Source organism: Lutra lutra, chromosome X, assembly GCF_902655055.1.
Source record: "Lutra lutra chromosome X, mLutLut1.2, whole genome shotgun sequence".
NCBI lineage: Eukaryota > Metazoa > Chordata > Mammalia > Carnivora > Mustelidae > Lutra > Lutra lutra.
The window spans coordinates 87,442,986-87,466,368 of record NC_062296.1 but is presented as its reverse complement, the minus strand read 5'-3'; the positions used below and the strand labels follow the sequence as shown (position 1 = coordinate 87,466,368).

General features: G+C 42.2%; 1 long non-coding RNA gene across 1 annotated transcript; it reads right to left on the bottom strand.

Annotated features, from left to right (window-relative positions):
* Window positions 1-4,246: 4,246 nt before the first annotated feature.
* LOC125092387 (uncharacterized) lies at window positions 4,247-23,037 on the bottom strand. Its single transcript, XR_007124891.1, has 3 exons — window positions 22,819-23,037; window positions 7,137-7,207; window positions 4,247-4,755 (listed from the first exon to the last, which is right to left on the bottom strand). It is a non-coding gene; the product is annotated as an uncharacterized LOC125092387 (long non-coding RNA).
* Between the last annotated feature and the right edge of the window lie 346 nt (window positions 23,038-23,383).

The window sequence follows — 23,383 nt, the reverse complement described above, 5'->3', positions numbered from 1 at the left end:
CTCACAAAACGTATGATCCAGGAGGCAGCGTGTCACAGTGAAAACAGTGTAAGCTTAAGAGGCAGCAAGATTTGGGTTTTAAAATACCAGCATGAGCACCAATAGCAGGGGTAGTCTAGTGCAAAATCCTTTATCCGCCCAATTCTCATTTCCTCATCGGCAAGATAGAAATTGCAATGCCTTCCTCACAAGATGGTTCACTGATTATGTCAGGTGTAAAAGGCTCAATCATGACATTATAACATAAGGGACAGAGGAGGCTCACAGCCTGACCAGTGGAACTCGTAATCTCACTGTAAGAAACGACCCAGGTAGACTACAGAAAGAGGTCAGTTTTAGCTTGTGCAATTTCTTTTTTTTTTTTTTTAAGATTTTATTTATTTATTTGACAGAGAGAAATCACAAGTAGGCAGAGAGGCAAGCAGAGAGAGAGGAGGAAGCAGGTTCCACACCGAGCGGAAAGCCCGATGTGGGGCTTGAACCCAGGACCTGGGATCATGACCTGAGCTGAAGGCAGCGGCTTAACCCACTGAGCCACCCAGGCGCCCCAGCTTGTGCAATTTCTGACCCTTCTGAAGATGTCTCTGGTTTAGAAAAGAGGAATAACGAGGTCCTTTGCTGACTTGATGGTGTAGAGGGTGGAAAAATGTTCCCTTCTTCCCTTCTAGGTTCTTTGGTTGGTCTAATCATTAAATTGACATAAGACAGATTAACAGGAGAAAAACAAATTTACCTTGGGTATCCCAAAGACATGAGACTCAAAGGCAGTCAGGCAGTTGAGACTTATAGGTTGTCTTGAGCTAAGGAATGAGAGGGGCTCGGGCTTGCAGAGGGCAAGAGCACAATTCACAGGATATAAGAAAAGCAGATGTTGGGTAATTAGATGTTCGCCCTGCCATGCACATAGGTCTTTCAGATGAATGTTATCTCTGGAAATAGTGCTCTTTCTGGGCCAGGCTCCCTGTCTAAATTCTTTTAGGCTGTTAAGGGAGAGGTAAAAGTTTTTCTTGAGTCTGCTGTTTCCTGATTGCCTTTGGCTCAAAATAATCCCCATGTCAAAGTGGCACATTTTGGGGTGGTATATTCTGTTCCCCTTCAGTGGTAAAGTAAACGTTTTGGCTTTGCTTCGGTTATCAGCTCTTTCTTTTCAAGCCTATCTTGTGGGTCATTTTAACAATCCTTTAATAGCATAAAAGTCCTTTGTATTTATACTGGCAAGGAAAAATTGATCACAGTGTCTAATAATAAAGGAAATCTTGCTTTTACCTTTGGAGAAAAATTTAAGTTAATAAATGTGAATTAATGTTAATTAGTTAATTAATGTTAAGGCCATTGCATAAAGCATTTAAATCCAGATATTGGACTGGAGCTCCACTGGGAGTGTGACCCAGTCTGTCCTCATCTCTACTCTACCCCCAGTGCCTTGCACAGTGACTACACATAATAGTTGCTCAAAAAAATATCTGATGGGGGCACCTGGGTGGCTCAGTGGGTTAAAGCCTCTGCCTTCGGCTCAGGTCGTGATCCCAGGGTTCTGGGATGGAGCCTCGCGTCGTACTCTCTGCTCAGCAGGGAGCCTGCTTCCCTTCCTCTCTCTGCCTGCCTCTCTGCCTACCTGTGATCTCTGTCTGTCAAATAAATAAAAATAAAATCTTAAAAAAAAATCTGATGATACTTTTATCTGATGGATAAGTGAAAGGACTACCTCTTTTTGCCTTTTTTTTTTATTACTAAAACCATGTTTTTTTCCCTTCTTCTGAATCTTGAATAACGGAGGTTTGGGAGATCTAATGGATAAGGTGAATTTAGCTAATCCTATGGCTCATCCCTCAGCATGGGGAAGAGACTTAGGAAAGGGAACAAAGACATCGCAAAGACCTTTATGAATTAGTTTAATTGGAATTAGTTTAACTGGAAGTTTTCCGGCTGACAATTTTCTGATATTCATAGCTGGAAGGAAGGAGACTGACAGAATGGGGGCAGGAGAGGAAAAAGGCCTAATCTTGGAGCCTGGACCTCTGTGAGAAAAAGGAGCCTGGAGTGGAGCATACCCGAGGAGTCTGAGGAGAAACGAGAGGATAAGACACCTTGAATGAGGAAGTGGAGGGTCAGGCAGACAAACCTTGTCTACATGCGCTTTTTCTAGAGGGTAGATAAATGGAGTTATGATAAGCCTGCCATAACCGAGGTCTCAAGGTAGAGTAATAACTTCTATTCATTCATTTAGCAAATACGCAGGGAGCACCTTCATCGTTCCAGGCATTCTTCTAGGTGTTTAGAATACATGAGTGAAGAAAATGGACAGCGATCCCTGCCCTCATAGACCTCACATTCTAGTGGGGAGGGACAGACATTAAACAAAAGACACGAGAAATAAGCAAACCATAGAACATGCTAGAAAGTGAGATGAGTGAGGGGGAGCAGAATATGCATGCCACCCTAAAGTGTGCCACCTGGACATGTGAAGGCAATCAAGACACAGCAGATTCAAGAAAAACTTTCACCTCTCCCTTAACTGCCTAAAAAATTTTAGATAAGGAGCCTGGCCCAGAAAGAGCTATTTCACCAGAGATAACTTTCATCTAAAAGACCTATGTGTATGGCAGAACAAACATCTAATTACCCAACATTTTCTCTTCTTATGTTCTGTGAATTATCCTCCTCCCCTTTGAAGGGCCAGTCCCTATCTCATTTCTTAGCTCAGGATGGCCCTATAAGCCTTAATTGCCTGACTGCCTTTGAGTCTCATGGCTTTGGGGCACCTGTTTGGACACAATGCAGTTTTCTCCTGTTAATCTGTCTTATGTCAATTTAATGCTTAGACTAGCCAAAGGAGTTAAAAGAGTAGAAGGAAAAATCTTCCTCTCGTACGCTAGCAATAGAAAACCAAAAATGTGGAGCAGGAAAGGGACACTGGGTGTGGGAGGAAAAGGGGAGGGAGCCCATGGAGAAGTTTTAGCAGAGACAGCAATATAAGCTGACATGTTATAGAAGTTTCTGTCCCCCTGGCTGCTAGAATGTATGTGTGGCAAGGACAGATTTAGGCAGAGAGACCTACAGTTTACGCAGAGAGTTACATTTATCCAAGCAAGAGGCCAAGTGCTTGGACCAGGGTGGTGCCAGTGAGGTGGTAAGAGGAGATCAGATTGTGGATATTTTTGAAAGTAAAGCCATCAGAATTTCTTGATGAGTTGGAAATGGGATGGCAGAAAATAAGGGGAGTTGGGAATGTGTCAAGATATTTTGCCTGAGCACATAGAAGGCAGATGTTGCCATGACTTGAGATGTGGAAGGTTGCTGGTAGAGAAGGTCTAGGGGGAAAGGATTCGGAAATGTTGAGTTTGTGATGTGTGTCGCATGGAACTGTTGATTATTCAGTCGGATGACCATGCCTGAATTGGAAAGAAGTAGGGCCTGGAGATATAACTAGGGGAAATTAGAGGCATTTTGTAGAATTTAAAGCCTTGAGACAGGATGCCTGGGTGGCTCAGTTGGTTAAGCAACTGCCTTCAGCTCAGGTCATGATCCTGGAGTTCCAGAATTGAGTCCCACATCAGGCTCCCTGCTCGGCGGGGAGTCTGCTTCTCCCTCTGACCTCTCCCTTCTCATGTTCTCTCTCTCAAATAAATAAATAAAATCTTAAAAGAAAAAAAAAAGCCTTGAGGCTAGTTGAGATCATACGGGAAGTAACAGAGAAGAAAAGAGAGGCAGGGCTGAGCTCTGGAACATTATAGGAAAAGAAGAGGAAGCCAGCAAAGGAGATTGAGAAGGTATAACCAGAGGGTTGAGGAAAGCCAGAAAGGGCAGGGTCCTGGAAACAAAGTGAAGAAGTGGGTGTCAAGGAGGAGGGATTACAGACTGTGCAAAATGCTAGTGCTAGGTCACTGTAAGAGAAGACTCAGCAGGGATTCAGCAATAGGAAGATCATGGGCAAACTGTGGAGAGTAGCTTCAGTAGGGTGCTGAGGTCAAAGGGATAACTGAGGTGGGTTTCATGGAGAATGGGAAGAAACATCTTTGGAGGAAAGACTTACCTTTTGGGAAAGTTGTAGGACAACATATTTTAAAAAAATACATAATTAAATTCTTTTAGTGATTAAGCTTTAAAAATGAAATCATTTTTCATTTACATATATATTTTATAAGGATACTCTCTTACTCAATAATTCTAAGAAATTCTTTGGTGTTTTTCAAGAAAACGTAATCAGAGATTTGCATTAAGATTGGCCTACATCTTCAAGCACAAGGATGCCTATGGCCTTGACATGGGCCATAGGCTTCCTTGGGCTTCCTCACAGCATGGCGGTTGGGCTCCCAGGGCAAGAGAGCCAAGTGAAAGTCCAATACTAGTATCACCTGGGGGGACTTTCTAAAAAAAAAAAGAAAAGAAAAGAAAAATGTCTGTCTTCAGCTTCCAGAAATGCTGATTTCATTGGTCTGGGATGGGCCCAGGTATGGATATTTATATAAGCTCCCCAGGTGATTTTGTGTGGCCGGGGTAAGAACCACTGCTCCCACAGAGAGTACGTGAAACAAAAGATTCGGCTCCTCAGGTGTCAGCTACCAGCAATGGTTCCACAGTGGTTCCTGAAGGGTTCCAGAGGTTGAAGAACTGGTCTGGGACTCCGGGGGGGCCCTGCTCTTGACGTAGCAGCTAGATGAACCAAAGGCCAACTGGAGATTGCCCCATCGTTCCTGAAGATATCATCTCTGCATCTGAGCAATGAATGCTCGTGTTTTATGATTTGATCAGGAGCTGAAAGGAGCAGATAGAGATGAATGTTAGCTGGGCCTCATCTGAAGTGCTCCCCGTAGACGCCACAAAGAATTAAGATCCTGTTACTTTTTAACCTGACACAAGATGTCACCATTGCTCCTGCGCTTTTAGCAATAACAGCCTAAAGTTAAACAGCAGTGCGAGTTTGACTCCCCGACTACACAAGTTTTTCCTTTTCTCTGACCCCATGTTCTGTCGGCGAGGTTCATTATGCTATAGGCCATCCCATTTTTCCAAGTTAAAGTATTTATTTATAACACTTACTTGATTCCCCCCCCCTTACACCAGCTATGGATCAAAATTAATATCTCTTTGTGAACACTTCGCGAAGAAACTTTGGTCGAGGGGACCGTAAAACAAGAGGAGCTGACGTTTTTATAGGATGACTGGAAAATTGCAAATCGTGTTCTAGTTCCACTTTACTGCTGCTGCCAGTGTTGGAGCGATCTCCTCTTACCAGGCTTAGCTGGGAGCCAGAGCGGAAAGAAAGGCATGGCCGTTATCCCAGGGTACAAGTGGCTAAGAGACAGGGTGGGTAAAAGGTCGTTGGAGCACTGAAACATCATTGGAGAGGTGACAGTTTTCCCTGGAGAAAACTGTATTGACCGAACTTTTCTCACACGCAGCACTGTGCATGGTTGGAAGGAATACTTCGCCAAGTCGCTGGGAGGTGAATGAAAATGGTGAACTCAAAGTGTAGCATTTGGGGGTTGGAGTCTTTGTTGGGACCTTTAAGAGAGGCTGAATGTCCCTGTATTCTGCCATTCCTTTACATCACTTCTCTGTATAAATATTGAGCAGCACCCAAAGAATATCCATTTGAAGTGGTGCCTAATCATGACTCTGCTGTAGGTTTTCACACCAAAATAATAGTATCTGTTGACTCAGGCTTGTGGAATTACAGCGATTAATATCTTTATTTTCCAATTTTTCTATAATGAGTATAAAACTAGAAAGAAAAAGATCTCAAAACAACATGAACTATATGCTGTAGGATTCCAACTATATGACATTCTGGAAAAGGGAAAACTGTGGAGATAATAAAAAGATCGGTGGTTGCCAGTGGTTGTGTGTGTGTGTGTGTGTGTGTTGGTGGGGGGATGATGAATAAGCAAAGCACAGAGGATTTTTAGGGCGGTGAAAATACTCTTCATGACATGTATCCATCATTATACATTTGTCCAAACCCATGGAATGTACAACACCAAGAATGAACCACAATGTAAACTATGGATTTGGGGTGATTATCATGTGTGGGTTCATCAGTTGTAACAAATGTCCACTCTGCTGAGGATATTGATAGTGGAGGACACTGTGGATGTGTGTGGGGGGGCAAGGAGATATAGGAAATCTCTGTACCTTCTCAAATCAGCTGTGAACTCATGGCTACTGCAAAACAGTAAACATTTAAAAAAAAAATTTTTTTTTTTTTAGGTAGGCTCCATGCCTCTCAACCCCGAGATCAAGACCTGAGCTGAGATCAAGATTCTTAACCAACTGAGCCACCCAGATGCCCCTAAAACAGTAAGTCTCAAGAAAAACCCATGATTCCAAAGATTTGTAATGAAGAGAGATGAGCATGTGTTGTTAAGAAAATGTTACTATCATTACTTTCTAGTCCATCTGGAGGCAGATGTAGCTAAAGCTCTGGGTTAGTCGGATCAGGCAGGAAATACATGACCCATTCAAATTAGCTAGTTTGAAGAGAATTTTAATGAAGAATCTGTTTTTAAAAGTTTGCTGAGAGTGGAGAGAAATCCTAAGGGAGAGTGTGGTGCTTAAGTATAGATCCCTGGAACTGTCATCACTCTTGGGTCTGGAGTGCCAGAGGAGAGAGAACTTGGTGGACAACCCAACTGGAGTTATGACCTTCATTGGAAGGATGTAGACAGCCTGTGGGGCCAACGCACAGATAAGAGCTGTGACAGCAATGCCCTGGTCTCACTCTTCCCTCTGACTCTACTCTCTGCTGTTTGGCCAATTCAGCTAAGACTGTTAGTGGGGTCCATATGAGTCAACTTTTGAGGTTGCTCAATGGTGAGGAGCAGACAAAGAGTAGATCTGAGGGGGAGAGGGAAGATGTACAGCAATGCTTTCCTTTTAAAAAATTAATTTTTATCATACAACTCTATAAACTCATATGGTTCCACAAAGTTTTCAATGAAAATGAGTCATCTCTTTCCCCACCTTTCTCCACCCCATCACCCACTTCTAAGAGTCAACCACTGTTGATTCTATTAACTGTTTTTTTCTGGGATTTATCTCTTTGTTTTAAATCAACACTGAGAGTTTGAATTTGTTTTCTAATTTGATATTATTTATTAATTTATTTCTACAGAGGCTGAGGATTTAAATCTTACCCTCACTTCCCCTCTGCATCTCACACTGAGTTCCAAAACACATATGTTTACGCCATCCTACCCTCCAGTTCCTGTTAGAGCAAAATTTAAAAAGTTAGATCAGAATTCATCGTTCCTTATATGACATTGCAATTTTTATGCAGAAATGAATTATGTAGTATATAATTACTACATTTCTTTTCTTGGAAAACATTTGTTTTCTCTGGAGCTAATGATTGCATAATTCTTGGCCTAGCTTTCTACTTATCTTTCCCTAATTCATCCCCAAACACTCAGCCAGAGGTGTGGGTCCCCTCTGAGTACACCAAACATATGCCGTAATCCACAGCTTTGTTTTCTGTTTGGAGTTACCATTATTGGAGGCCTTCATCCTCTTTTCTCCACTATGAATCAGTGATTCTCTGAGTTCACTTCTTAGCTGTGTGGGATTTTCTTCACCCTCATCCTGGCAAAAGAGAATTCTCTACTCTCTCCTCTGTTTGATGCCTTTTCTTGGCCCTTTATCTTCTTAGTTTACTCCCTCAGTTTGGTGGGGCACATCTACCAATTCTGATACCAATTCCAACATGGAGGTGGGGTTTCTACCCTACCAAGTCACTCTTCAACACCAGCTGGGTGTCCTACAATTCAACTCAACTTTGACCCTATCTGCAGAACTGTCCTTTTGGCTTTTTATGGAGGCTTCATTACATAGATACGATTGCTGAAATCATTGGTCATTGGTGATTGAACATCAATCTCCAGCTTCTCCACTTCCCTCCCGAGAGATTAGCGGGGATGGGACTGAAAGTTCTACTCCTCCAATCACATGATTGGCTCCAGCCCTCATCCTTAGGTCCTTTCCAAAAGTCACCTCATTAACAAAACGAATGACACCTTTATCTTTCTCATCACAGGAAATTCCAAGGGTTTGAGGACTCAGAGCCAGGACTGAGACAAAGACCAAATATGTATTTCCAATAAGAAATAAGAATAAGGGGCGCCTGGGTGGCTCAGTGGGTTAATCCGCTGCCTTCGGCTCAGGTCATGATCTCAGGGTCCTGGGATCGAGTCCCGCATCGGGCTCTCTGCTCAGCAGGGAGCCTGCTTCCCTCTCTCTCTCTCTGCCTGCTTCTCCATCTACTTGTGATCTCTCTCTGTCAAATAAATAAATAAAAATCTTTAAAAAAAAAAGAAAGAAGAATAAAAAATAAAAAGAAATAATAAATATAAATAGCAACACCCCAGGTTTTGAGACCTTACATGTTTTTGAGATATTACATGTTTGAAAATATTTTTAAACTACCATTGAAACAGATTGATGAGATAGCTTGTGTATAGAGTCCAATGTCAAAACTGTTTTTTCCAGAATTGTGATAGCATCATGCCACTGTCTTTTAGACAGTCTGCTTCTTTAGCTTTTATTTGTGAACTATATTTTTCCTCTGGAAGATTTTAGACTCTTCCCCATATACCTAGTGTTCTGAAATTTTATAGTAATATCTTAGCAAGTGTAAGGTGCTTAGGCACTAGCCGGGCCCCTTATTCTGTTCTGGGAGATTTTAATTTTTTTTTTTTATTGTTTTCTCCTCTTCATTTTTATCTTTCCTTCCAGAACTCTTACAATTCAATCTTGGACCTTATAGATTGATCCTCATATTTTCTTATTTTTTTTTCTTGCATTTTCCATTTCTTTCTTTTTCTATCTATTTAGCTCTCTGTAAAATTTCTTCCACTTTATCTTATAACTTCTCCATTGATTTATTTTCTGTTATATCTTAATTTCGAAGAACTCTTTATTGCTTCTTAGACTGTTTTTTTCTTTCTTTCTTTTCTTTTTTTGTATAGAATGCTGTTCTTGTTCCTTGGATGATGTAATTTCTTTTACTGTTTCGGGATATTATTTATAGTGAGGTGTAGTTTTTCTCTACTCTCTGCATTGTTTTTGTCTTCTTTGAGTTCTTTTTTTTTTTTTTTTTTTTTCCTTTCCATTTTGGTTCTTTGTCTTTTGTGTTAGAAACTTTCTTTAAATGAAAATTCTTGACAGTCTAGGAGTGAAACACTTTAAAGCTTAGTTTAGTGGAAACTGTACATTAGTCGGGCTTGACAGTCGATGGACCTTACCATATGTTGATTAAGAGGGGGCTTGGATGTTGCGCTGGAGAACCCCATATGCTAGTGTGTGTGAGTGCTTTCTCAGGGATCATGCTCTTACCTGGGACGGAAGTGAGCGGCTGCTGGTATTCTCAGAGCCAAGTAGGAGAAGGCGTTGGGAGCCCATCACTGTTCGGAATGTAATAACTCAAGTAATCCCTCCGGTTTTAGTACAGCACCCGTGCCCTCAGCTATGGCTATTTTCTGGCCTTCTGCCAGGAAACCTTCAGAAACACCTGGTCCTGCCAGTTTCTGAGTGTCCCTGGGATTCTGCAGCTCAAATTGACTTTTTCTGACCCTGCATCCTCGTGGACACCTACATTTTCGCTTTATGCTAAGTCAGTTACCACCTAGCCATCTGCTTCCCAGCTTTCAAAATTTTACAGCCATCTCTCATTTGCTGTCATCCCCTCTCTAATTCTTTCTGACCTCTTAGCCTTACTAGAACATCATTTTTCCTGCCACGTTGAATCTGAAACGTCCCAGGCATCATTTTTTGTATCTCAACTGAATGAGCGGTCAGGAGAAGCTGGGGCATAAAGTAGCTCAGCGTCTCAGGGTCACTCTTCCCCAGGCAGTCGCTTGCTGAAGACCTTAGGAAGCCTCATTTGCCTTTATAAACTTACTTTCTTCTTTGCTGTGTTGACTCTTTCTAGACATATGGCCCATTACACCCGCTAAATTACATATTCCCCCATTACACTCAAGTCCAGTTCCCTTATTCCTCAGAGGACCGCAGGCTGGCCCATGATCAGTGTTGAGTTGAATTAATTTCTACTCTGTTTATAGAAATGTGGTGACCTGTCTCCCAAGGTATAGATAGAACAATGGGTGTTGACAAGGTTTTTTGTAACCATGGATACACTGCAATTATTCCTGCATACTCATTGTGTATCCGTGTCTGAATGATAACAAACAGGGCTCTTGCTGCTAACACAGATTTTCCAGTAAAATCATATAGCCCATATTATCTTCTCATGAGTCAGGTTTCATCTTTCAGTTTTAAATTCGGCCATGTACATTTGAGAGGACCGAGTCAGTCACTCTTTTTGGGTAATAGTTGAAAATTCATGATGAGAATAATAATAGTAATAACAATGATGACAACATTATAAAAACCAAATATTCTGACACCGTTATTTCTAAAAATAACTCCACGATGTAAGCAAGCATTATTGTTAATTCCCACTTGACAGATAAGGAGACGTGAGCCTCAGAGATTTCCATTTACTGCCCGAGATCCCAACATTTATAAATGCCTGAGATTCATAACTAGGCTGTCATCAGACATTTGCTGGATACCAGCCTTGTCTTGGGCACTGAGGATAGCGAGATGAACTGCATACAGTATCTGTCCTCAGGTTGCTTACAGATCCCTCAATAAATGCACAAGTGAATAAGGAAACACATGCTCGGGAATATGCACCAGAGATAAGGGTGGGCCTGGGGATGAGGTAGACAAAAGAAAATTCCTAAATCACATGTTGATTTCAGTGTGCCATATGGAAGAGACCAGAGAGAGAAAGGTTTCAGATCATATTGGTTGGGTCATTATCATAAAAGAGTACTTTGAAAAGCACCTGACAGTAGAGCCACCAGCTCTCTGTGGTCCTTCCAGGTCATTTACTTGGATGTAACATTTGGGAGAATATTTGCAGAAAACGATGATCAACATGGTTTTACACCCTTCAGGATTGTTTTCAAAGTATATGCGTTCCACGATGGCTCTGTCTCCAGTAACACTATATAACCGGTTCAGTGAATATTCCACTTTATGTACTTAAATTGATTGGCCACTCAGTAATTCACATAATTTCACACTCTATTTCTTCATTTATAATAAAGTACGCCATAGACATTTCAAGTACAACTTAGAAAGAAATGTTCAAAGCTTCTGAATGTGTAATAAACCACATATATTTCTTTAATATTTTCTTTCCTTTAGGGTTCTGGCACTCCCTGAGTTAGCCATACTCCATTTATAATGATACACTTGGATATAACTGAAACCCCTCATATCACTCAATTTCAAATAACCAAAATTCACCTCTGGAAAATATTCTACAATGTTTTTCTGATGCCACGAGGCAGATTTGAGTTATTCATTTTAAAAAATACATGTTAAAGCCACTGGTTTTTGGATCCAGCTCTCTCCCCTCTTTTTTACGTTTCTTTTCTATAGACTATAAGCATAATATTTAATATGTTAAATTAATGTTGTGGTTAAAAAATACAGTCTCCAAAAGCCTTAGATTCACTTAGTATAAAAAAATCAGTATAAAACTACAGGCTTGGGGAAGTATTTCCCAAACTCTTCCAGATGTAGAATCACATTGGATTTGATTTCCATATGGTTTTATGGGTTCCCTGGAGTGACTCAGGTGCCAAGGGAGCTGTGACAACAATGCGAAGAGTGATGGGAAAGTTATGTCATTTCAAGGAGTAGAAGGGAGCAGTATTCACTGGGGAGGCCTTCCACTGGGGATGGGGAGGGTGTATGACCAATAGCTCTGAGTACTGATGAGAATAGAAGGTGTGAAAATTAAATCTGGTACCAGAAGCTCTTGAAAACCAGCCTCGAGGTTGGGATGGGCCCATGTGTGTCTCTGAACGAGGCCTCACTTCTTGTTCTATCCCCTTTGAAAGTTTGTACCTAGTCCCAGCTCTCATCTGCCACAAGGAGACTTTACTCAGGTAAAATTGTAAATTAAAATTAAATTGTAGTTTACTACAGTTTTTTTGTGGAAACCTAACATTGGCCTTCGCTGATAATTGTACCCATAAAGCATTTGCCTTTTCCATTAGTGAATAAAAGATAATGCTCCTAATCTTGATTATCCCGTGTTCTACATTGAAAAAAAAAATTCACTCCAGAAGATTCACCAGCTAATGTGAAATTCATAAGAATTTTGTTACAATAGGAAAATGGCAAAATTGGACAAAAGCATTTGGAATAGCTTCTTTATTCTCACTGGTATTTTCATGGCAGAAGATACATAATTTTTTCTTCTCCAAGGAAAATGTATAGTAATTTTGCCCCAGAAGTCTACATTCTAATTGTATTAGACAGACTATATCTCTAACGTTGTCATTCCATTAGAGAATTTGCAATAAATCTTAATGATACATGCAAATACACCAATCTAATGGTCCATTATAAAAGAAATGACTGACTGTTACCATTCATTTCCAGCAATTTATATGATTTCTCACTGCCTACTGGTAAAAAGTTCCAGAAGGCAGAGAATTCAATTTTTTTTTAAATTTTTTAAGAGCAAAGCAAATCAGAGTGAAAAGGGAAGACGAAGAAAAAGTATTGCTCTTTTTTTAATGTGTCTGCATTAAAAGTTTTATAGGCTTTTGTAACCTGGCATAATTCTGAGCTTTTTGATTTGAAAACTACCTAAAAATAGTTATGTATAGGTATTTTTCTTTTGTTTACTTTGCTTTGGCATTCATTTTCATGCCCTCTTCCGTGGAGCTATCTATACAGAGGCAGAAAAACAGGGGAGTAGGTAAAAATCTGGTCAGAGAGGAGAAAAAAAACCTTTGAAAGGGTTTTCTTCTTCTAAGAAATCAATGGAATCATCTCCCCCTTCTCATCTCCCCCCTTGAGTCATCTTCTATGTGAGAGATCTGAACTCCTTCTTGCTAGATATGACTTATGTGCATAGACAATACTGGAGTTGACCGAGAGTCACTTAGAATAGCAAATTATAAATTCCTGGACTGGGTCCATGTTTTAATCATCTGTGCAGTTGCAAGCCCTAGCACAAGGTAGCACCTCCGCTGAACTTTCTTTCTCAGATAGAATCTAACAAGCCAAACCAATAGCCCAACCCCTTTCACTATTTTTATCCCTTCATAACCTGTGATAACATGTGGCAGGCAGGATGACTCTACTGGGGGGAAGTAACAGATACGTACTCAAAGAAATATGCACTAGGGATAGAGATGGGGTTTTTAAAAAATCAGCAAATTTCATGCTTTCATATACCATACGGAAAGACCACAGATGGAAAGGTTCGGGATTGTATTGGTTAGGTCATAAAAGTAAGGGTAAGCCCTTGACGCTAGGTATACCAGCTTTTAATGGTCCTTCCAGCTCGTCTGTTTGGATATGTTTGGGGAGATGTCTGCAGACAACACTATCTTGGCATAAACATGGCAGAAGATGTGCACCGCTATCATTACTGAATTTCCATGTCCTTTGTTCAAATGGCCAGGGGAGACTGACTTGTGAATTTGCGAATTTGATCCCAGATCCATTCTCATAAGAGAGAACCAGGTCTGCTCGGCTTGGGTAAATTTCTACCCGTGACCCAATATTCAAGGGCCAACTGGCGGATTAGGTAGTCATAAATATGACTCAGGGACCACTCTTTTTTTTTTTTTTTAAGATTTTATTTATTTATTGGACAGAGAGATCACAAGTAGACAGAGAGGCAGGCAGAGGAGGAGGGGGAATCAGGCTCCCTGCTGAGCAGAGAGCCTGATGTGGGGCTCGATCCCAGGACCCTGAGATCATGACCTGAGCCGAAGGCAGAGGCTTAACCCACTGAGCCACCCAGGCGCCCCTCAGGGACCACTCTTAACCTGGGAGAGCAGTTCTCACCGAGGGGAGCTGGTGGGCTGGGCAGATAGCTTAAAAGCCTCTAATATAATGAAAAAAAAATTAATTTTGCCCAGAGAGGAAAGAAAGTACAAAATGAATAGGTTATATAGATAAGGCAATCAATAAACAATATCTGCAAATTTATGGAATAATTGCAACTGAGTTCGGTCAATAGCTCTCATAAATAGAATGCACATTCATCGGGTAGCACAGGAAACATCTCGTCAATCTTTTTTAATTAAAACTTTCTTTTCAGAACCAAACCTAAGAAATGGCTATAACAAAGAATACCTGCTTCTAGGGGAAATATTTATCCCTTTTTTCTATTAAAACAGTTGGGGCATTTTCCTGCACAGCTAAAAGAATTCATTTCTCAGTCTCCTGTGTAGCAAGGTATTGCCAGTGAGTTGGAGGGTGAAATTGTCTGCATGCAGTGGGACTTCCTAGAGAAAGGTGGGATTTTTGGGTTTGTTTGTTTTTTTACAAAAGGGGCGCACAGCTGGCATATGTACTTTATACGTTTCACTCCTTCCCCTTCATCCTGCCTGGAACACAGACTGATGACTGGATCCCCAGTGGCCATTATGGAACATGAGGTGAACTTGAGGATGGCAGTCATACTCTAATATTGAAGGAATAGAAATATTGTGGGGGACTGAGTCCAGGATGGTATCGTGGAGCTTCCCTGCTTAGCTATAGACTTCTTTTACATGGAGAGGGAAATAAACATCTGTCTTAGTTAAACCATTTTTATCTCTGGTCTCCATAACTAGCAGCTGAATGTAGATCCTAACTTGGTTAAGGAGGGAACACTGTGTGATCATTTGATGATGATTGATAAAAACAAAATTGATAACAAGACCCATCACTGAGATTAGTTTGCTCTGGTCCTGAGCCTTTATGTTTCCATAGTGGCTAAAATATATTAAAACAAAATGATATCCAGTAAACTCATGTCACCTTTAAAAAAAAAACACTCTGTGGGTTTGGTAGTGTGCTGTGCTCTGAAGCTTAAGAGACTTAAGAATGAGAGATGAGATAATGCAGTCCCTCTTTGCTAGCTCTAATGTGGTTGAAAATATGAGAAAGTGGGGCTGCCTGGGTGGCTCATCCATTATGCGTCTGACTTTTAATTTCAGCTCAGATTGTGGTCTCAGGGTCCTCAGATGGAGCCCCACTTTGGGCTCCATGCTCAGCAGGGAGTCTGCTTTAGGATTCTCTCCTCCTCTGCCCCTCCCCCTGCTCGCTCTCTCTCTCTCTAAAGTTAATAAATAAACCTTAAAAAAAGGAAAATATGAGAAATTGGAGAGAGGCTCTACCCCACACAGTGTTCAGAAAACAAGGCAGACCTATCTCAGCCATCATCAACATGTGGGAGGAAAGAGGGTAGAGGATTATTTGGGAGGGCTTTGTAGGCTGGGCCTGGAAATGGGGTGATGATGACTTCCCGTCTATATTCCATTGGTCAGGAGGCTGGGAATGTAGTCTACTTGGGAGCCAAGGAGGAAATGCAATTGGTTTGGGGGAACAATTAGCCAGTTCCTACCCTAGCCACATAGAAGAGGAAATGTAAGGAGTAATGGGGCCTCGGTTTTCTCAGAAAGAGGAGTTTCTTTTTACAGGGATGGTTCCATATAGTGCTTTTTCTTTACCAGTACTCTGGCTGCATCACTTCATTAGAAAGTATAAATTGTTAAGGGGATATAGAATATAATAAAATATTTTATGGTAGTTAAACTGTCTTAACACCACTTAATTTACTTGGAGATTTGTTATGCAATCAAGTATTCCCAGACTGCTTTGAACAGATTGCAAAAGCTGCCTGATCAAAATTCTCATTTCTTATTTATAGGCAGATTATAGTTCAGATCCAGATGTTGAATGGGGGGGCAGTTAGGAAATTTTATCTTGTGCTTCCTAGGCATGTCAAGTGAAAAGATGAATTGTATTTTCTTTTTAAATGCACAAATAGATGGTTATGAATTGGACACTGAATGAAAATATATTTAGGATCTAATCGAATTTCTATGAATTTTAGTACAATAAGGCTATTTTATAAATTCAAAGTAAAACTATTTCAGTATCATAATGTTCTGTATTAAACATCACTCAAAGATGGAAATTCTATTTTTAACTGTGCATTTAATTAAATCAACCCTTTACTCTGAATATTGCTGATTTTGGGGTGGGGTAAGGTGGGGAAAGGAACATGTGTAAAATGCTCTCAGTAACATTTCATTTAACATTTGCCTAGAATGTCAGCCTATCTTTTTCTGACTTGTATTAACTATCTGGCAATTCCAGCTGCTTGGTAACAGTTGTAGGATACCATTTTCTCCAGATTGCTAACTACTGCACGAGACCACACAAAGTCAGAATTAGATTAAAAAGAAAAAAAAAAATTTGCAAAAGGATAGCAGAGTAACCAAAAGCATCACTTTTTAGTTTGGTTTCATGATACCTGCAGTTATATTTGCCAGTAGCACCTTATGGATTCAGTGTTTTAAATTCATAAAAGATCTTAAAGGTCACTAGTCCAACCTTTTCATTTCACAGTTGAGAGAACTGAATCTCAAAAAAGCTGAAGGTTACATACCTAATTAGTTACATGGCCAGGTTTCAAAGTCAAGTTCATCTATCCATCCAACCAACTAATATTTATTGAGTTCCCACTGTTCAGACGCTTGATGTTGAGGATACAATGGTGAATAAAACCAGACATGGTTTCTGTTCCTGTGGAAGAGACAAACACTGTGTATCGAGAGCGTACACCAGGGGCTGACCTTGTCTGGTAGGTGGGGATGGCAAGGTGGTCTAACTTTAGGTCCTAAGATTTAAGCTAGCTGGGAGCTGAAGTTTGAGTGTGCATGAACCAGGCAAAGAGGAGGAAGACTACACCACGGAAATCCATGTGCTCTGATAGAAGTAAGATGGCATATTTGATGAGCTGGAAATAGACCAGTGGAAGTGGACTGCAGAGAGCAAGTGACAACACGATTCAGAACGGGGCTGAAAGATAGGCAGGGGCTAGAGAAAGAGAACAGCTGTCATCCTAGTGAGCTGGTGTGAAGATGTGAGGTTTGGGCTTGAGCTGTCCTTTTGCTTCAGTGAGGGGCTAGCCAGAGGATCAGCATGAAAGCCCTGCATGTGGAGCCAATGCCATGGAAGGCTGAGAAGAAACCAGGTCCTTGGTGGCATTGCATGAGCTGCAGGGTCAAGTCTCACCTGAATGAAGAAATACTGTGGGACCACTTGATTGTAGTTTTTATAGTTTGAGTGAGTTTAAATTGGATTTTTTTGGGTCACTTGTAACCAAAAATGTCTCCCTCAAATGGGGAGTCGGCCAAATTAAAATGGCAACCATTGTGATGTGATGCTTGTGTTTTTTGTTTTTTGTTTTTTCAGTAACTAATGAATATTTGCTGAATTGCATGCACATTTCCAACACTGTATGGATGTGTGGAATGCTTTTTTTTTTTGTAAAGATTTTATTTATTTATTTGACAGAGATCACAAGTAGGCAGAGAGGCGGGCGGGGTGGGGGGCGGCGGGTGGGAAGCAGGCTCCCCACTGAGCAGAGAAACTGTTGTGGGGCTCGATCCCAGGACCCCGGGATCATGCCCTGAGCCAAAGGCAGAGGCTTTAACCCACTGAGCTACCCAGGCGCCCCACCATTTTTTTTTTTTAAGAATGCTCTTGTATTTTATTTATTTATTTATTTTATTTTAAAAGATTTTATTTATTTATTTGACAGACAGAGATCACAAGTAGCAGAGAGGCAGGTAGAGAGAGAGAGAGAGGAGGAAGCAGGCTCCCCGCCGAGCAGAGAGCCCGATGTGGGGCTCGACCCAGGATCCTGGGATCACGACCCGAGCCGAAGGCAGAGGCTTTAACCCACTGAGCCACCCAGGTGCCCCAAGAATGCTCTTGTAGTTTAATGTCAGGGCTTCACCTGTATCTTTTCCTCCTTTGTATCTTTTCAGTTATTACTTCTCACACATACCAATCACCTGTGGACTTGTTAACATGGCGGGTTCTCTCCTCTTTCGTAGGTGCACACATGCAGAAGCCCTGTACAGTAGGTATCGTATAATATAGGCGCTCAGTGCATAATTCATGAGTTGAACTGAATTAGAAGTCCAGGAGGGATGTGCTTTGGGAATGATCAGAAAGCCTTCTTCTGTAAGCCTCTAAAATGGGCCACCTCCTTCAGCTTGTCCCCAGTGATGTCATAACAATGCCGCTACCAGGGTTGAGATATTGCACGCTTAAGAGGCAGCCAACTTTTTTTTTTTTTAAGATTTTATTCATTTATTTGACAGAGAGAGAGATCACAAGTAGGCAGAGAGGCAGGCCGAGAGAGAAGGGGAAGCAGGCTCCCCTCGGAGCAGAGAGCCTGATGCAGGGCTGGATCCCAGGACTCTGAGATCATGACCGGAGCTGAAGGCAGAGGCCCAACCCACTGAGCCACCCAGGCGCCCCGGCAACCAACATTTTTGATGACCTTAGCTAAAAGTCTTGAGAGAAACCATATCTTATCCCTCAAATTCTGCATGAATAAGGATCAGTGTCAGGATTTCTTGACAAATAATGGATTTTTCACCAGTTCCTCATTGATCTTTCCTTTCTGCCCCAGTGCCTGTACTTCCTTCACCTTTGAGCACTGGTCTCCTCCCACTGAATTTGAGTCTTTGTTCCAATAGGAAGCGCCCTGGTGTAACAAGAAGCCGTGGTGCTTCGACCTGGGCTGCATCTTCGTCGCAGCTTCAAGTTGTTCATTTCCTCTGGCCTGAGCCGAGCCCTGCCTCATCCCCCCCCCCCCCCCCCCCCCCCGCACACGTACAGAGCCTGCCTCTTCCCTGTGTCTGCTACAGAGAGTCTCCCAACCTCTCCCACCCTAATCTTCTTTCTCTCTTTCTTACACACACAGAGAAACCGTTTTTCAATTTCATATATGAAAATATAAAATTCGGGGCGCCTGGGTGGCTTAGTGGGTTAAAGCCTCTGCCTTCAGCTCAGGTCATGATCCCAGGGTCCTGGGATGGAGCCCCACGTCGGGCTCTCTGCTCAGCAGGGAGCCTGCTCCCCTTCCTCTCTCTGCCTGCCTCTCTGCCTACTTGTGATCTCTGTCTATCAAATAAATAAATAATATCTTTAAAAAAAAAGAAAATATAAAATTCTCCGTTTGTCTAACAAAACAATGGCAAAGTTTAAAAAACTGTAAGAATTCTTACAAGCCCTGATAATAAGGGTCTGTTTTAATTGCCTCCTTTTCACCCCACCGGTGAGGGAGGAATTTTTCACTCTAGGGTTCTGGGCATGGCTGAACACGTAACACCCAGCACTGGGTAGATGAGATGGACAACAGCTTATGGGTCGCATATATTCAGTCCGGGGGAGGACAGGACCGCATGCCATGTAGGGTTACATGGGGACTGCATTCAGGAGCAGAGTCAGCAGCCAGCGGGGCTGTGAGAGGCAGGCTTTTTGGTGTCAAGAGGGTGAGGTGACCCCTGGTTCCTGTGGGAGGATGTGATTGGCTCATTTGGATAGTTCTAAAGGCTGGCAGAGAAATGCAGCCCACCGCTCAGGGATATGCAGGAGCTGTGCTCAGTCTCTGTCTAAGGAGAATCGTTTGGCTAGAGGTCATTATCCCCCAGAGCAGACTCGGGAGAGGATCTCGTATGTCGGCCATTTCCTGATTTTACCAGATGTCAAGGCAGCCCATAATACTCATTTTAGGCGTCACACCACCAGGTCTCTAGTTTAAAAAAAAAAAAAAAAACAAACCCACAAACTAAGTGGGGCTAGTCTAGCTCATTCTGGCTTCTGATTTATGTCCTCATTGTCACATTGGGAGTAAACTCATTCAAGTAATTTTCTTTCTTTTGGGACTTTATATCACCACTCTGCTATGTAAGCCTTTGGGTTGGATTAGAGCATGTCAGAGGTCCTTGATTTTGTGCTTGCCCTAAATTTGAATGATCAGGTAATAACAGTGAAAAGGATCGACTCTTCATACACTTAACTTTGAAACTCTTTGCCTGCACTCTTAGCTTGGGTTCCTTAGAAGTAAAGCCTGAGGTAGAAAGTCAGGTGTATGGGATGTACTGCGGGGGTGTTCCTCAGGAATAACCTGTGAGAAGGGAGGAAAGCAAGAAGGGAAAGGAGTGAGGGAAGCTGAACAAGGAAGTGATCTCCTTTCCTTAAAGAGAGGCTCTGAAATGCAAGACATACCTCTGAGTTATTCCTGCCTTGAGAGGAGAGGGTCCCTTTTGCATCCCATATCGGTTGGTCGTTGGCTGTGGGCCATGGGGTGGATGGTAACTTCAAGGAGGAGATGGCTACTCAACCCAGGGCAGTTCTGCAGAGAAGGGGGCGGCTGGGGTACCCAACATTCTTTTCAGCTGGGAATCCAGCTGGAAGAAGACGGAGCGCTGCAGGGAACCAAGCAGAACCCCCGTCGCAGCTACTCCTGTATTACTGAACTTCGGTTGATCTCCTCAATAAGCCCTGAGAGGCAGATGTTCTGATGGCTCTCTTTTTCAGGTGAGGAAATTGAAGCCTAGAAAAATCATGGCCAAGTGAAGTTAGTTTTCCAACCCAGAGAGTCTGCTGCTCATCTTTAGAACATTACAGAAGAAACAGGCCTGAGAATTCTGAAGTCTGTTCTGTTCTTCATTTTAGCCTTTTAATTTGATTTGATTCATAAAATATGCATTGATCACAATATTGTGTAGAGTTGTCTTACAGGCGTGTTTTGCTGAAGGGCCCGAGTTACACTGCATCCCCTCCACTGGAGGCTTTGATGTTGAAAGACCCTTGGGCCCATTTTGTCCAACACTTCAAATGATATAATTCACTATGAATACCTTGTTAGATTCAGTTCAGACTGTCTGATGAGTTTGTTCTAAAGTCATCCATGTGAATTACCTACTCATAAGAGATGTCTTTAAATGAGGAAGTGCAACAGTGGCTCTTCATTTAAGTCAGTAATTAAGGAATATCATGGAGAACAACATTATTTCAGCTGCCAGCATTTTACCTTTCTATCCTCAAGCAAATAGCTTGAAAGAGAGAGGCAGATGACTAAAGATATTTCTGGATAAGACTTGGACAGTTACGGGCACCTTTGTGGCTCAGTTGGTGCATTGACTCTTGGTTTAGGCTCAGGTCATGATGTCAGGGTCATGAGATTAAGCCCTATGTCGGGCTCCGCACTCATCATGGAAACTGCTTGAGGATTTTCTCTCTCCCTCTCCCTTTACCCCTCCCCCTGCTCATGCTCATGCTCTCTCTCTCTCTCTCTTTCCTTCTCTCTCAGAAGACTGAACAGTTAGCCTTCCTGTGTTTGTGGTACAAAAGGGAAATGGCATGAACCATGGGTTCTCTGTGAAAAAAGGAGATCCATCTTCTTAAGACTTTACCCTATTTTTTTTTAAAGATTTTATTTATCTATCTGACAGAGAGAGAGAGAGCACAAGCAGGGGGAGCAGCAGAGGGGCAGGGAGAAGCAGACCCCGTGCTGAGAAGAGAGCCTGATGCAGGGCTCAATCCCAGGACCCTGGAATCATGACCTGAGCTGAAAGCAGATGCCCAACCAACAGGTGCCCCAAGACTTTACCCTTTTGTTTAAAAAAGTAGAATGGGTTCTTTTCAGCAGTGATCTATGGGGAGAAGAAGATTGCTAGGTATGTCAAGTTTAAGTCATAAATTTTCCAAATTTTTATTTTGTTCTCTCTTTTTTTTAAAGATTTATTTATTTATTTGACAGAGATCACAAGTAGGCAGAGAGAGAGGAGGAAGCAGGCTCCCCGCTGAGCAGAGAGCCCCATGAGGGTCTCAATCCCAGGACCCTGCGATCGTGACCTGAGCCGAAGGCAGAGGCTTTAACCCACTGAGCCACCCAGGCGCCCCTATTTTGTTCTCTTTTTTAAAAGATTTTATTTATTTATTTGAGAGAGAGACAGAGTGGGTGAGAGAGAGAGAGAGAGAAAGAAAGAAAGACCAGGCCGCCCTTATTTTGTCCTTATAATAGATACTATATCACATGGTTTAAAATTCAGACGGGTTGGGGGGCGCTTGGGTGGCTCAGTCAGTTGAGCGGCTGCCTTCAGCTCAGGTCATGATCCTGGAGTCCCAGGATCCAACCCCATGTTGGGCTCCCTGCTCAGTGGGGAGTCTGCTTCTCCCTCTGCTTCTCACCCCACTTTTACCTCCTCTCTCCCTGTCTCTCTCTCTCTCAAAAAAAAAAAAATCTTTAAAATTCAGAAGGGTGGGGTGCCTGGGTGGCTCAGTCGGTTAAGCATCTGACTCCTGATTTTGGCTCAGGTCGTGATCTCAGGGTTGTGAGATCAAGCCCCGTGTGGAGGCCAAGCTCAGTACAGAGTCTGCTTGAGATTGTCTCTGTCTCCTTCTGCCCTGCCCCCGCCCTCTCTGTCTCAATAAATAAATTAATAAATAAATAAAATCTTTAAAATCCAAATAGTAGGGGCGCCTGGGTGGCTCAGTGGGTTAAGCCGCTGCCTTCGGCTCAGGTCATGATCCCAGGTCCTGGGTTCGAGCCCCACATCGGGCTTTCTGCTCAGCAGGGAGCCTGCTTCTTCCTCTCTCTCTGCCTGCCTCTCTGCTTACTTGTGATTTCTTTCTGTCAAATAAATAAATAAAATCTTTAAAAATAAAAAAATAAAAATAAAAAAAAAATAAAATAAAATCCAAATAGTAAAAAGTCTTTCTGCCTTATCCTGTGGGTATCCAGTTCATTTCTCAAAGGCAACCAGTGTTGTCAGTTTCTTGGTTATCTTTTCAGAGATGTTTTATGAATATTCAAGCAGGTACATGTAAATATTTCCTAAGATCTTTGAAAAGTCAATGTGGAGGGTAGAAGTAGGAAAAGCCATGTATTAATTACCTAGGACTGCCATAAAATATTACCAGAAACTGAGTGGTTTAAGACAATGGAAGCTGATTCTCTCACAGTCCTGGAGACTAGAAGTCCAACATCGAGGTGTCAGCAGGGCCAGTTTTCTGGAGCAGGGCTCCGGGGAAGAATCTTTCTCTGTCACTTCTTAGCTTCTGGTTGTTGCCAGCAATCCTGGGCATTCTCTTCCTTGTAGACACATCACTCTAGTATCTGCTTCTGTCGTCCCCTGATGTTCCCCCTATGTGTTTCTGTGCTCGCATTTCCCTCTTGTTATCTAAGGATACCAGTCACTGGGTTGAGGTCCACCCTGACCCATTATGACCCCATTTTAACTTGATTACATCTGCAGAGACTGTATCTCCAAATACAGTCACAGTCACAGGTACTGAGAGTTAAAACTAGAGCATATCTTTTTAGGGGACACAATTCTACCCACTTTTACCCGTAATGTTATAATTTCACAGCTTTAAGCAGCCTTTGTAGAGAAGTAGAGATCAGTTTGCCTTTAGGACATGGAGTGGAGTTGAGAGTTGTGCCATTTTGGGAAAAATAAATACCCAAGTGGACCTTTCTCTG